General features: G+C 40.1%; 1 protein-coding gene across 4 annotated transcripts in view; it reads left to right on the top strand.

Moving 5' to 3' along the window:
- Positions 1-12,816, top strand: part of csmd3b (CUB and Sushi multiple domains 3b) — a 927,060-nt gene that overhangs the window by 390,837 nt on the left and 523,407 nt on the right. The window lies entirely within an intron of this gene.

Genomic DNA, 12,816 nt, shown 5'->3' with positions numbered 1-12,816 from the left:
TTTTGTTTGATAAAAATTGTCATTGGCCTATTTCCTTTGGAGTTATGAAACAGTGCACATAACGAGTCAATCAGGTACAATTCAAACAGTGGTTTTCAAGCTTTTTCCATTCCACTCATAAACCACCTTAAGTAATCCCTTACTAATTACAGAGCACTGATGGCATAGGGATTACTGAAAGTGGAATGTGAGTGGAAATAAAAAGTTTGAAAACTGCTGCTACAGAAGAATATAGATGAAGTGAAAAGTTTGATAGAGCATTGATATATGGAACTTAATCCTGACAATGGCAAGATAATGCATTTGGTAAGTCAAATAGGCAGAGGACATTTATGCAGTATGACATTAAGGAATGTTTGATGAACAGGTGACCTCGGAGTTCAATCCATCACCCTTGGAAGTGGCAACGCAGGGAAATAGATTGGTGAAGAAAGTATATAAAAGGTGGCCTTTATAGGTCCAGGCGGAGAAACGTGAAAAAAAAGACTGTTGTCTAACTTATTGTTTTGTGGTTAGTGTTGAAGGTTGTCATAAGTTATAAGAGGATACAGACAGGATGTAGGGTTAGGCAGAAAAATAGCAGATGTAGTTCAATCTGGATTAAGTGTGAGGAGTTGCATTTAGAAGGTCAAACTTGAAGTACATGGTTAATGGTAGGATACTTAACAGTATGGAAGAACAGAGGGACCTTGGTTTTGAAATCCATAGATCACTCTAGGTTTCCATACAGGTTGGTAGGATAGTTAAGAAGGCGTATCCTTTGCTCTTCTTCATTAGTCAGAGGGCTGAGTTCAGGAATTGTGAGGTAATGTCGCAACTCTGTAAATCTCTGGTGAGGTCACATTTAGAATATTGTGTTCACCTCATTACAACAAGGATGTGGAAGCTATGGGAGGGTGCAGATGAGATTTGCCAGGATAATTTTAAGCTAATAAATATGATGAAGAATGTAATTAAATTTTGCATTAATAGTCGAATGTGTAATGTGGTGGGAGGGAGCTGTGTGAGAGGATGAATACTGACATGGATCAGTTGAACTAAATGGTATGTTTATACTATATGTAGAACATTTACAGCTCATAATGATGTTATTTCAACCCACATTTTAATGCTTGTCATTTAAATTAATCACACTTTGAAGATCTTGATCCTTAGCCCTGCTGATTAGAGCTCTTCAAGTGATTATTTTATTTCTGTTTTCTATCTGCACACCCTTTTATGGCCCTTGAAGTTACACCAAGGCTGGTTTGACATCTGCCATGCATTAATGGCCTCTTCCGCGTACATCATGTATGTTGATGGAAACTCACAGAAGTGGAGCAGTGAAAATGGGGATCAACTTTTAAGCTCCTAATCTTTGTAATTTTTTCAAGCAATTTCAATCGTATAATACAATATTATTCGACATTTTAGAATTCCAACACGGATGAAAGTAATAAGTAGTCAGCGGCTTAAATATTCTTATTTTATCTGTGTAATCCAGTTTAACTATGTAGGTGTAACTTAACAAATTTTGGAGGAACACAGGACAGAAGCAGGAGAGGCATTCTTCACCTCCTGTACTTAATGTAGAAATAGCTAATTAAACCTCATTACATCAAATATTAAAGCATCCAGTGAGATGATGCCGGTTGGTGATGCTACTGTGCAAAATAAGTATTTGTTTATACTTAAAAGTCTTTTTTTTCTTTATTTCTGGGTGATGACAAGCCAATTATTGGATAAAGTAAGAAAGGTTTTTGAAGCTCGTCTGATAGTTTCTATTTGCGTCCATTATTGTGCCTGGCCAAGTATCAGCTGACTGATCTACAAACGGAAACAAAAACAAGTTGATTATCATCCAGTTGTACTAGTACAACCCAACAAAACCATGTTCTCCAATGCAAAACAGTGAAAATCTACATATAGACATAACACACATACAGACAAACAATGGGTATACGCAGTACATATATTAAAATAAATATTATTTAATAAATAGTAGAATTTTGGAGAGTTGTTGAAGCAGTTGAACAAAATTGCTGGAAATACTTACCTGCCCACAGGAGCCATCCATGGAGAGATAAACATAGCATTCAGATTGATGACTCTACTCCCTCTACACCCAGGATTTTACAGCTACAGATGTAGTTCGAGTTCCACCTTCAAAGTTGTCAATAACACCACAGTCAAATACTGATGGGAGCTAATGTAGGAATGTGGTTGGACGTCTAGTGCCCTGGTCCCAATGTCCCAATCTCTCAACATTAATGAAGGAGGTGAGCAGTTACTTGAGGAGAGGGGGCAGAGTCTGCACCTCAGTCCACATTATTGGCACAGAATGGATGTAGTTATCTTCAGAATCTTAGAAAAAATATCTCATATCACCTGACCTGGCACAAGCACATTGATGTGAAAATCGAGGAAGCACAAAAAGTCTCTATTTTGTTAGCAGACTAAGGAAGTTCAATAAGTTAAAATATCTTATGTTATAAGATGCAGAGAGAGGACAAGTGGGAAAGAGAGTACAAAAGGGGCTCTGCAATAGATTTGGAATCACCCAAACTGTAACAAATTAACAAAAGGGAATAAAAGTGCAGAGAAGTAAATGGAAAATAATTTTATGCAATTGCAGATTTAGGAGTATACATGTACTTCGCTGTTGCACATTCAGCATCCGATCTCCTCTTAATACAACCATACAAATGTGAAATTGCTGGAAACACCTGGCCACAAAGGTCCAGATTCACAGTGGTATCAGAACAATGTAGACGTAGGCAGGGGGTGTTCCCAGTGCCAAGATGTATCTTTCCAGTTCTGTCAGTCTCTATTATACTACATTATTGGTCAGATGATTGAAATTTTAATGGTGTGTTGCATAATTGTCACGATGCTTTGTTTGCCTGTGCCTTTACCTGTACATTGGCTGACAAATGACCAACTGTGGTTCCAAGCATCAAACCAATGCGAATGGTAAGCCAACTAATCCTCTGACGTGTAAATGACCCTACAGCAGTCTTACACAAACACAGCCATTCTGCTTTCAGGACACCGGCCAATTTCTCGAGACTGTCTTTCTCAGTAATCACCACCTTTTCTCTTGGAGATTTGAATGCCTCAGTAGATATGATGGTCCAGCCTCAAATTTTTTGCTGGTTCCCAAGTCGACTGGACAAACGGTATCTCCTCTCAATTCTTTCTCCCCACAGTTACACAAGCAGCAATAATTGTAAGATCAAAATGGAAATTGTGGTCTATTTCCACCTTTAAACTGTAAAAGAAGTTAGACAAATATTTCTATGGGCAGTCCAGGGAATGCAGTTCCTTTAAGTTCATCTTATTGTTTTTGCTCAGTTTGTGAAATCTGTAGCCAATTGTAGCTTCTCAGTCATATTTGTATGTTCTCTTTTGCAAAGCAGTTCTACAGCTGACACTTTGTGAGATTTAAATGGTGATTTGTGAAAAAGATTGGAAGTTGTTCGTTCTAGTACTTGGCACGTTCTAAAACAATCCAATTTCCCCTGCTCAAAGGGATAATGGGCATAATAAATAATATGAGAGAGGTGAGAAATGAGATTGAGAAACTTATTTTATTACGGGAGATCTGGTGCTGATGGTGTCTCCAGAGCAATTCCTTTCCAAACACAAGAGAGCACTTGACAGTTAACTTTTGCAGCTAAACAGAGAGTGAGGTTTTTATTCCCTGTGTATAATGGGAGCTCTTTGCAATGCTGTAATTATTTCTTCAGCTTGCATCTGATCCATAGTTTTCAACTCATTAGTCTGCACTGTGGGGGGGAGGGGGGGAAGAACCTGAACTCTATTCCACTTTCTAGTTTGTTACAAATATGAAGAAATTGTACTTTTTTAAAAGTCGGTGTATAATGAGGAAATAAAGAATTGAATTACATTTACATGCCTTGGTCTTGATACCTATCAGAAATAATCTTGTTTGATCTGAATCCACACCAGTCACTGGTTCTCCATTGTCACCTCCTCTCCTATTTTTTTTGTGTTTTTCCATCGATCCCAACTTTCTTTGCATCGTTGAACCTTTCACATCATTCAGCCTCACAGATTTCAAGTTTCAAATGCTTCATTCATCACCATCTGAGTATTTCCTGAATTGTTTTAATCTATGATTGGAAAGGTTGCTTTAATAGTTTAGAATGATCTGTGGGAGAGATCGAGTATCTCGTTTGGTCTGTTGTCTCCCTGGTGCCAGAGTCAAAGATATCCCTGATCGAGTTCTCCCATTTCTAAGGAGGGAGGGTGAACAGCCAGATGTTATGGTCCATGTAGGGACCAATGATGTAGGTAGGAAGGGTGAGGAGAGTGTAGGGAGTTAGGTGCAAGGTTGAAGCGCAGGATCTCTAGGGTGGTAATCTCAGGATTGCTATCCGTGCCACGTGCTAGTGAGGCTAGAAACAGGAAGATAATGCAGCTAATCATGTGGCTAAAGGGATGCTGCAGGAGGGAGGGCTTCATGTTTCTGGATAATTGGGCCTTGTTCCAGGGAAAGTGGGACCTGTTCTGATGGGACGGTTTGCACCTGAACTGGATGGGGACTAGTATACTTGCAGGTAAGTTTGCTAGTACTGTTCCAGGGGGTTTAAACTAGATTTTTGGGGGAGGGGAACATAGGAACATAGGAAGTAGGAACAGGAGTAGGCCAAAAATGGCCCATCGAGCCTGCTCCACCATTCAATAAGATAATGGCTGATCTAATTTCTGACCTAACTCCACCTACCTGCCATCTCCGCATATCCCCTAATTTCTCTATCATGTAAAAATTTATCTAACCAAATTTTAAATATGTTTAATGAAGCAGCTTCAGCCACCTCCCTGGTTAGAGAATTCCAAACATTCACTACTCTCTGGGAAAAACTATTTTTCCTCCTCTCTGTCCTAAATCTACTCCCCCGAATCTTAAGACTGTGTCCTCTCATTTTAGTTTCCCTGGCCAGCTCAAAAAACCTTCCTACATCTATCCTATCCATACCCTTCATAATCCTATATGTTTCTATAAGATCTCTTCTCATTCTTCTGAACTCGAGCGAATACAATCCTAGACGATTTAATCTTTCATCATAAGTCAACCCCTTCATCCCAGGGATCAACCTAGTAAACCTCCTCTGGTCCGTCTCCAAAGACAGTATATCCTTCCTCAAATATGGAGACCAGAACTGGACACAGTACTCCAGGTGCGGTCTCACCAGTACCTTGTACAGTTGCAACATTACTTCCTGAATTCAATTCCTCTAGCGATGAAGGCCAACATTCCATTTGCCTTCTTAATAACCTGCTGCACCTGCAACCTAACTTTTTGCGATTCATGCACAAGGACTCCCAAGTCCCTCTGAACAACAGCATGCTGTAGTTTTTCACCCTTTAAATAATATTCAGCTCTTTTATTTTTCTTGCCAAAGTGGATAACCTCACACTTACTAACATTGTTCTCCATCTGCCAGACCTTTGCCCACTCATCCAAATTAACTATATCCCTCTGCAGACTCTCCACATCCTCATTACAATTTGCTCTTCCACTCAATTTGGTGTCATCGGCAAACTTGGCTACACCACATTTTGTCCCCTCCTCCAAGTCATCAATGTAAATGATGAACAGTTGTGGGCCTAACACCGACGCCTGCAGCACCCCACTGACCACTCTCTGCTAACCTGAAAAATTCCCACTTATCCCGACTCTCTGCCTCCTGTCAGACAACCAATTTTCAATCCAGGCCAATATACTTCCCCAGACTCCACTTTCTTCTAACTTACTGATAAGTCTCTTGTGCGGCACCTTATCAAATGCTTTCTGGAAATCCAAATATACAACATCAACCTGTTCCCCTCTATCCACCGCACCCATTATATCCTCAAAGAATCCTAACAAGTTTGTCAAACAAGATCTTCCCTTTCTAAAACCATGCTGCATCTGCCTGATTGAACCCTTACGTTCCAAAAGTTTCACTATTTCATCTTTAATGACAGCTTCAAGCATTTTTCCAACTACAGACGTCAAGCTAATTGGCTGATAATTTCCAGTCTTCTGTCTACATCCCTTCTTAAAAAATGGCGTGACATTTGCTGTCTTCCAGTCTGCCGGGACCTGCCCAGAATCCAAGGAATTTTGGTATATGACCACCAATGCATCAACTATAACTTCTGCCATTTCCTTCAGAACCCTTGGATGCATATCATCAGGACCAGGTGATTTGTCTGACTTTGGTCCCATTAGTTTCTCCATCACTACTTCCTTTGTAACAACTATTTTATCAAGGCCCTTCCCAACATTCGCATCCTTAACTCCGTACTTGGGCATGCTGAACGTGTCTTCCACCGTGAAGACTGACACAAAATATTTGTTCAATGCCTCGGCCATTTCCTCATTTTTTGCTACCAGTTTTCCTTTCTCATCCTCCAAGGGTCCTATGTTAACTCTGGCCACCCTCTTCTGTTTAATATATTTATAAATTTTTTTGTTTTCTGTTTTTTTATTTTGTGCCAATTTACTTTCATAATCCTTTTTCCCATTTCTTATTACCCGCTTTGTAACCCCTTGTTGTCTCTTAAAGTTTTCCCAATCTTCCAGTTTCCCACTGCTCTTTGCAGCTTTGTACACCTGCGCCTTCAATTTTATACTCTCCTTTATTTCCTTTGTTAACCACGGTTGATTTTTCCCTCCCTTGCTGTCCCCTTTCCTGACCGGAATATATTTTTGTTGAGCATTACAAAATATTTCTTTGAAAATCTTCCATTGTTCCTCAACTGTTTCATCAATTACCCTGTGCTCCCAGTCCACTCTGCCCAATTCCTCCCTCATCCTATTTCCCCTTCCATCTGAATGAGAAATTCAATCATACTATGATCGCTATTTCCCAGATGGTCTCTGACTATTACATCATTTACTCTACCTATCTCATTGCACAACACTAGATCCAGGAGACCATTTTCTCTTGTGGGTTCCTTAACATGCTGCTCAAGAAAGCTATCGCGGATGCATTCTATGAAGTCCTCTTCCAGACTCACACAACCAACTTGATTTTCCCAATCTATGTGGAAGTTAAAGTCCCCCATGACTACTGCCATATTATTACATGTCTCACTTATCTCTATTTATTTCCTGTGCCACTAAACTATTGTTATTTGGTGGGCGATAGATAACACCCACCAATAATTTTTTCCCTTTGTTATTCTTTATCTCTACCCAAATGGACTCAACATTATGCTCTTTAGATCTTATATCATCCCTCATGACTGCCTGGAGCTCATCTTTGATTAAGAGTGCAACTCCACCTCCCTTACCATCCTGTCTATCTCTTTGCACCACTTGATACCCTTGAAAGTTTAATTCCCATTTGAGGTCACCTTGTAGCCATGTTTCCGTGATGGCTGCTAAATCATAGACATGGGTACCGATTTGCACCTCAAGTTCACTAACCTTATTTCTAATACTGCGGACATTCAGATAAAGTGCCCTTATGCTCTTTGTCCTTTTAATATCTAGTGACTTCTGTAACCTTTTCTTTTGATTTTTCTGCCCACTATTTTTCTTTGTAATTTTCGGAACACTATCATTGACCCGAAAACTCACTGCACCATCTGATTTTTTACTTGCTCCTCCCAACATTACTTTTCCTGGCCATTACTTTATCTTCCCTACCCTTTTCTCTATCACTCAGGTTCCCATACCCCTGCCAAATTAGTTTAAACCTTGCCCCACTGCTGTATCAAACATACTTGCCAAAATGTTGACACCTTTTGGATTTAGGTGCAACCCATCCCTCTTGTAAAGATCATGCCTTCCCCAAAAGTGATCCCAATGATCCAGGAAGCCAAATCCTTGCCCTGTACACCAGCCTCTCAGCCACATATTCATTTTCCTTATCCTGACATTCTTTTCATCACTTGCATTTGGAACAGGTAGTAATCCCGAGATCACCACCCTAGCGTTCCTGTCTTTCAGCTTTTGTCCCAGCTCACTGTAATCCCTTTTCATTACCTCCTCCCTTTTCTTGTCAATGCCATTTGTACCCACATGTACCAAGACATCAGGCTGCTCTCCCTCTCCTCTCAGAATATTTTGGACCCGATTTGTGATATCTCATGCCCTTGCACTAGGGAGGCAGCACACCATGCAGGTATACTTATCTGGCTCACAGAGCCTCCTGTCTGTACCCCTGACAATGAGTGATAGAGCAGGTAGTGAGGTGGAGGACAGTAAGGGCCATGAGAGGACTGCATATAAAAACAGAAAGCAGATGTTTGTACGTGATAGAAATGGTCTCAGATGCATCTGTTTCAATTCAAGAAGTATTGTCGGTAAGGCAAACAAATTTAGGGTGTGGATTTGCATGTCAGATTATGACGTTATTGCCATTAGTGAGGTTTGATTGCAGGAGGGGTAAGACTGGCAGCTCAATGTTCCAGGATTCTGATGTGATAGAGGGGGAGGGATGAAAGGTGGAGGAGTAGCATTGCTAGTCAAGGAAAATGTCACAGCTGTGTATAGACAGGACTATATATTCGCTTATAGAGGCCATATGGGTGGAGTTAAAAAAAATGGGAAAGGTGTGAGCACACAAATAGGCTTGTATTATACTCCGCCCAATAGCCCGAGAGAATTGGTGGTGCAAATCTGTCGGGAGATGGCAGACCATTGTAAGAAATAGAAAGTTGTGGTAGTAGGAAATTTTAACTTTCCATATATTGAATGGGACTCCCATACTGTAAAAGGACTGGATGGCTTGGGGTTTGACAAATGTGTACAGGAAAGTTTTCAAAATCAATATGTAGAGGTACCAATAAGAGAGATGCAATACTTGGTCTCCTGTTAGGGAACCAGGCAGGTCAGGTGGCAGAAGTACGTGCTGGTGAGCATTTTGGGTCCAGTGACCTTAATGGCATTAGTTTCAAGTTAATTCTGGATAAGGATTGGTCTGGTTCTCAAGTTGAAGTTCTAAATTGGATGATAAAAATCTAATAGTTTGGTGGGAAGGAGCAGGATTGAGGGATTGTGGGATAGGATTGAATCCTGCCTTTAATCTCCAGTATTGTGGATATCATCAAAACAAGGAAGAATTTAGAAGCAGCCCCCCACCCCCCCCCCCCCCACAATGAACACAACACGAGCCAGGCCGCCACTCTGATTTAAGGTCATTGGCATCAGAATCGCAAAGAGCTGTTAAAGATTAATTTACCTCGAGTCACTCTGATCCACACCACACTGCCTGAAAAAATAGGGTTTAAGGGGAACATTTAAAAGTTAATAGGCTGAGTTTGAGTGTCCCAAGGGTATGGTGGGGTGGGGGAGGGGTGGACAGAGACTGGAGGAGGGGGACAACTTTATTCCCTGAATTTCACCACTTCATCACTGTCTTATGTTATGCCATGAAGACAGGGACAAAGTCATCGCCTTTCAATCAGCTCACTGTTTGCTGAGAACATCTCACATCCCAGCAATGTCCCAAGTTAACATGCTTCATAAAAATAACCTTTTTCTTCCGAGTCTCCCAACTAAATAGAAATATATCTGTGCATTTTTAGTGTGGTAATTATGATTTAATAAATCTGAATCGATTGACAGAGACGCTTTCAATCATGTTGTCAAAGCATAAACAAAAGTGGATCCTAGTCAGGGCATTCTCATTTAATCAATGTAATTAAAGGAAAGTCAAGGCCAGGGAACTGTGTGGAAGTAGAAATATACGTTTAATAATTGTGATGCGCTATCGAACAGAAAAGCAGACACAGAACATAATGACTGTTCAACAGGTTTTATTCCACACAAACTTTCACAGAGCTGGCTGTGAGAGTAGCTGTGCTGGCTCTGAGATTGACCTCAAGGGGCTGGATGTAGCTTATACCCTGGAGGATGATTGGTAGCCAACCGGGTGGGGCTTTGTCCATTCAGGTTGACTGATTGACAGCCAGCCAGGTGTTGCCTTGTTCTCCAGTGCTGTTCCTGCAGGTACACAGGTTGCGCCCTGTAGTAGGCTAGTGGTGTAGCACCACAATAATAGATTAAATAAAAGTAGATTGCATCTTAGAAATACACCGATGACTGATTTTTATTCAGCTATTTTTTGACTCCAGTTACTTCTCTGAACCTGAGCTAGAAGGGTCAGAGGATAAAATACCACCAAAACTGGTTACATAAGCAGTCACCTGTGTCAGAGCCTGGCAATGAGGACCCTGCCAGAGGCTGGCATCACGGCAGCCCACTACCTCCCCTCCTCAGGTACCCTTCTCCACCAGGCTATTGACATCCAGCCCATCAATTCTATTTTGCCATCACCGAGCTTAGTATACACATGCACAGCCCAAGTACGTACCTGGCATATAAATTTAGTATAAGTGAGGGGAGGGCATCACCCAGTTTGTTAGGGGACAAGGTGGAGGGTGGGTGTTACTAAACCTCAGCCAAGTGGCCTGGGTGATAGTTAATCTGGTACTGGGGATTTTTTTTTACACACAGAATTGTGGGTGCCTGGAATGCATTGTCAGGGTGATGGTTGTAGAAGAAACATTCAGGACTTTTAAGACACTCTTAGACAGGCACACAGATGAAAGAAAAATAGAGGGTTCCATGGTAGGAAAGGTTTCATTTTTTTTTTGGTAAGAATATATAGGTCAACACAACATTGAGGGCTGAAGTTTCTGTACTGTACTGTCGTGTTCTATGTTTTTGTTTCTATTCTTCTACTCCATGTAAGTATAAAATTCTAATTTTGTGGTTGATATAATTCTGAACACTAGACCCTGTAGAAATGATAAAATGCTACTGTTTTAAAATAAAATGTCCACTTCTTGACTTTTAGATAAAAATCCAAATCAACTGATGTTAACTCTGTCACATTAGAAGTAAATAGTTTATATTTACTTAGCAGTCCTAAACTAAATCTAGAAACAAACAAGAAAACACACTCACCCTCACACAAACATACACTCATTGGTAAGGAAGGTGGTGTTATTGGAAGAAAATATATAGATTAAGGAAACATCTTTCATTTGTCAATACTTTGAAAGACTTGGGGTTCTGTCTGAAATTGTTGAAAGACAAAATAATCCATATATATCAAACATACTATGATATTGGGTATGAAAGATGCCAATTTGGTTCAAATTTCTTTTGTATACTTTCTGCATAATGGAAACAGAATCTAATGTTTGATCCTCAAAAAGTGTTTGCATCCATGTATATCAGTGGTTTTCAAACTGCCCCCCTAAACTCACATTCCATTTTAAGCAATCCCTATGCCATCGGTACTCTGTGATTAGTAAGGGATGGCTTAATGTGTTATCTAGGTGGGAAGAAAAAGGTTTGAAAATCATTGTTTTAATCGTACCTAAATGACTCATTAAGTGCAGGGTTTCATCACTCCAAAGGAAATGGGGCCAGTGACAACTTTTCTGAACCAAAATATTTCAGTAACAATTGGGTCTAGAGCAGTGGTTCTCAATCTTCCCTTACCCGCTCACATATCAGCTTAAGCCATCCCTTACAAATCACAGAGCACCGATGGCATAGGGATTACTTAAGGTGGAATGTATGTTTAGGGAGGCAGTTTGAAAACCACTGATCTAGACCATAACATTTAAGATGTAATATGTGGGAAGTACCTGATAAGCAAAAGCAAGGAACATCTCCAGCAATAAAATGAACGACTGCTGCTTTTTGACATTTAACGACATTGTCATTATCAAATCTCTTGCTATCAAATCTTAGCTTTTGATTGCCATTGGTTGAAAATTTAGCTTGGTCAACTACACAGGTGCGTGGCTTCAATAGGTCAGAGGCTGTTATTCTGTATGAATGATTAATAATCCTTTCACTCGAAATAAAGTGGATTATGGAAATTTCATAATTTACTGGGTTGATTCTTGCTTCTTCGAAAAATGTTGAGATTGTCAGCATTTGTTCTCAAATATTCATCTCATGCCTGTGCTGGGCAAAAATTCATTGACTTTAGAAAGTAATTATTAATGAATTTGTATTTAAGAGAATCACCCCATTTTGAACATCCTTGAGTTTGCTATGACTTAGTTCAGCAGTGTGTCCAACAGTCTAATGATTCCTTATATTGTATTATTCACAAGAAGATGAAATTTGTAAACGTACTGTTAGCTCTCTCGCCCATTTGTTGTTTTTAAGATTTTTCAGATTTCCATACTGTTGCTTCTACTCTTCCAAAACACTTTGACCAATATATTTCTGAAAATGCATTTACCCAGATGCTTTGTACTTTTTTATGACAAATAGGTGCACGTGCACATGTACAGAGTATCACTCACACACACTCAATCCATCATGAAATAATTATGCTCCATCTACAGTAGCTTTTAGAGTTCCATGCCTCTGCTGGATGGATCAATTCCCCAGGTAACCTGCGACTTAAATGGCTGAAATTATATAGAGTCTCTCGTGTTTTGTTTTTACATAGACTTCGGGATTTTACTGTTAGGAAGAGTCTCCCGACATCCCGGCAGTGGTTGTTCACACACAAATTATCGAAACTGCAAATCTCCTTTTCTGACCATGAGTTTTCACAATGTGCATCTGTGAGTTTAGATAACATACCGGCAGATAGCTTTGCATGAGATCACTACGTCGTATTCATTAACTTCTTGGTCACGGAATGCCTGTAGTATAGTTTAGCTGCAGGCGTTCTGGGAAAATGACTGGGGGTCTAGGTGGTAAAATGATGGAAAGGAAATGATACCCTCATTCCCATTCCAAGCTTTTTGCACATATGCATTCCAGGAAAATGGGAATTATTTCCTGGAACACAGCGGCTGTGTGTATATAAAAAAAAACAACAAAACACAAAAGTG

Source organism: Narcine bancroftii, chromosome 2 (assembly GCF_036971445.1).
Source record: "Narcine bancroftii isolate sNarBan1 chromosome 2, sNarBan1.hap1, whole genome shotgun sequence".
Taxonomy (NCBI): Eukaryota; Metazoa; Chordata; class Chondrichthyes; order Torpediniformes; family Narcinidae; genus Narcine; species Narcine bancroftii.
The sequence above is the reverse complement of the archived record's forward strand: the minus strand, read 5'-3'. Positions and strand labels throughout refer to the sequence as shown.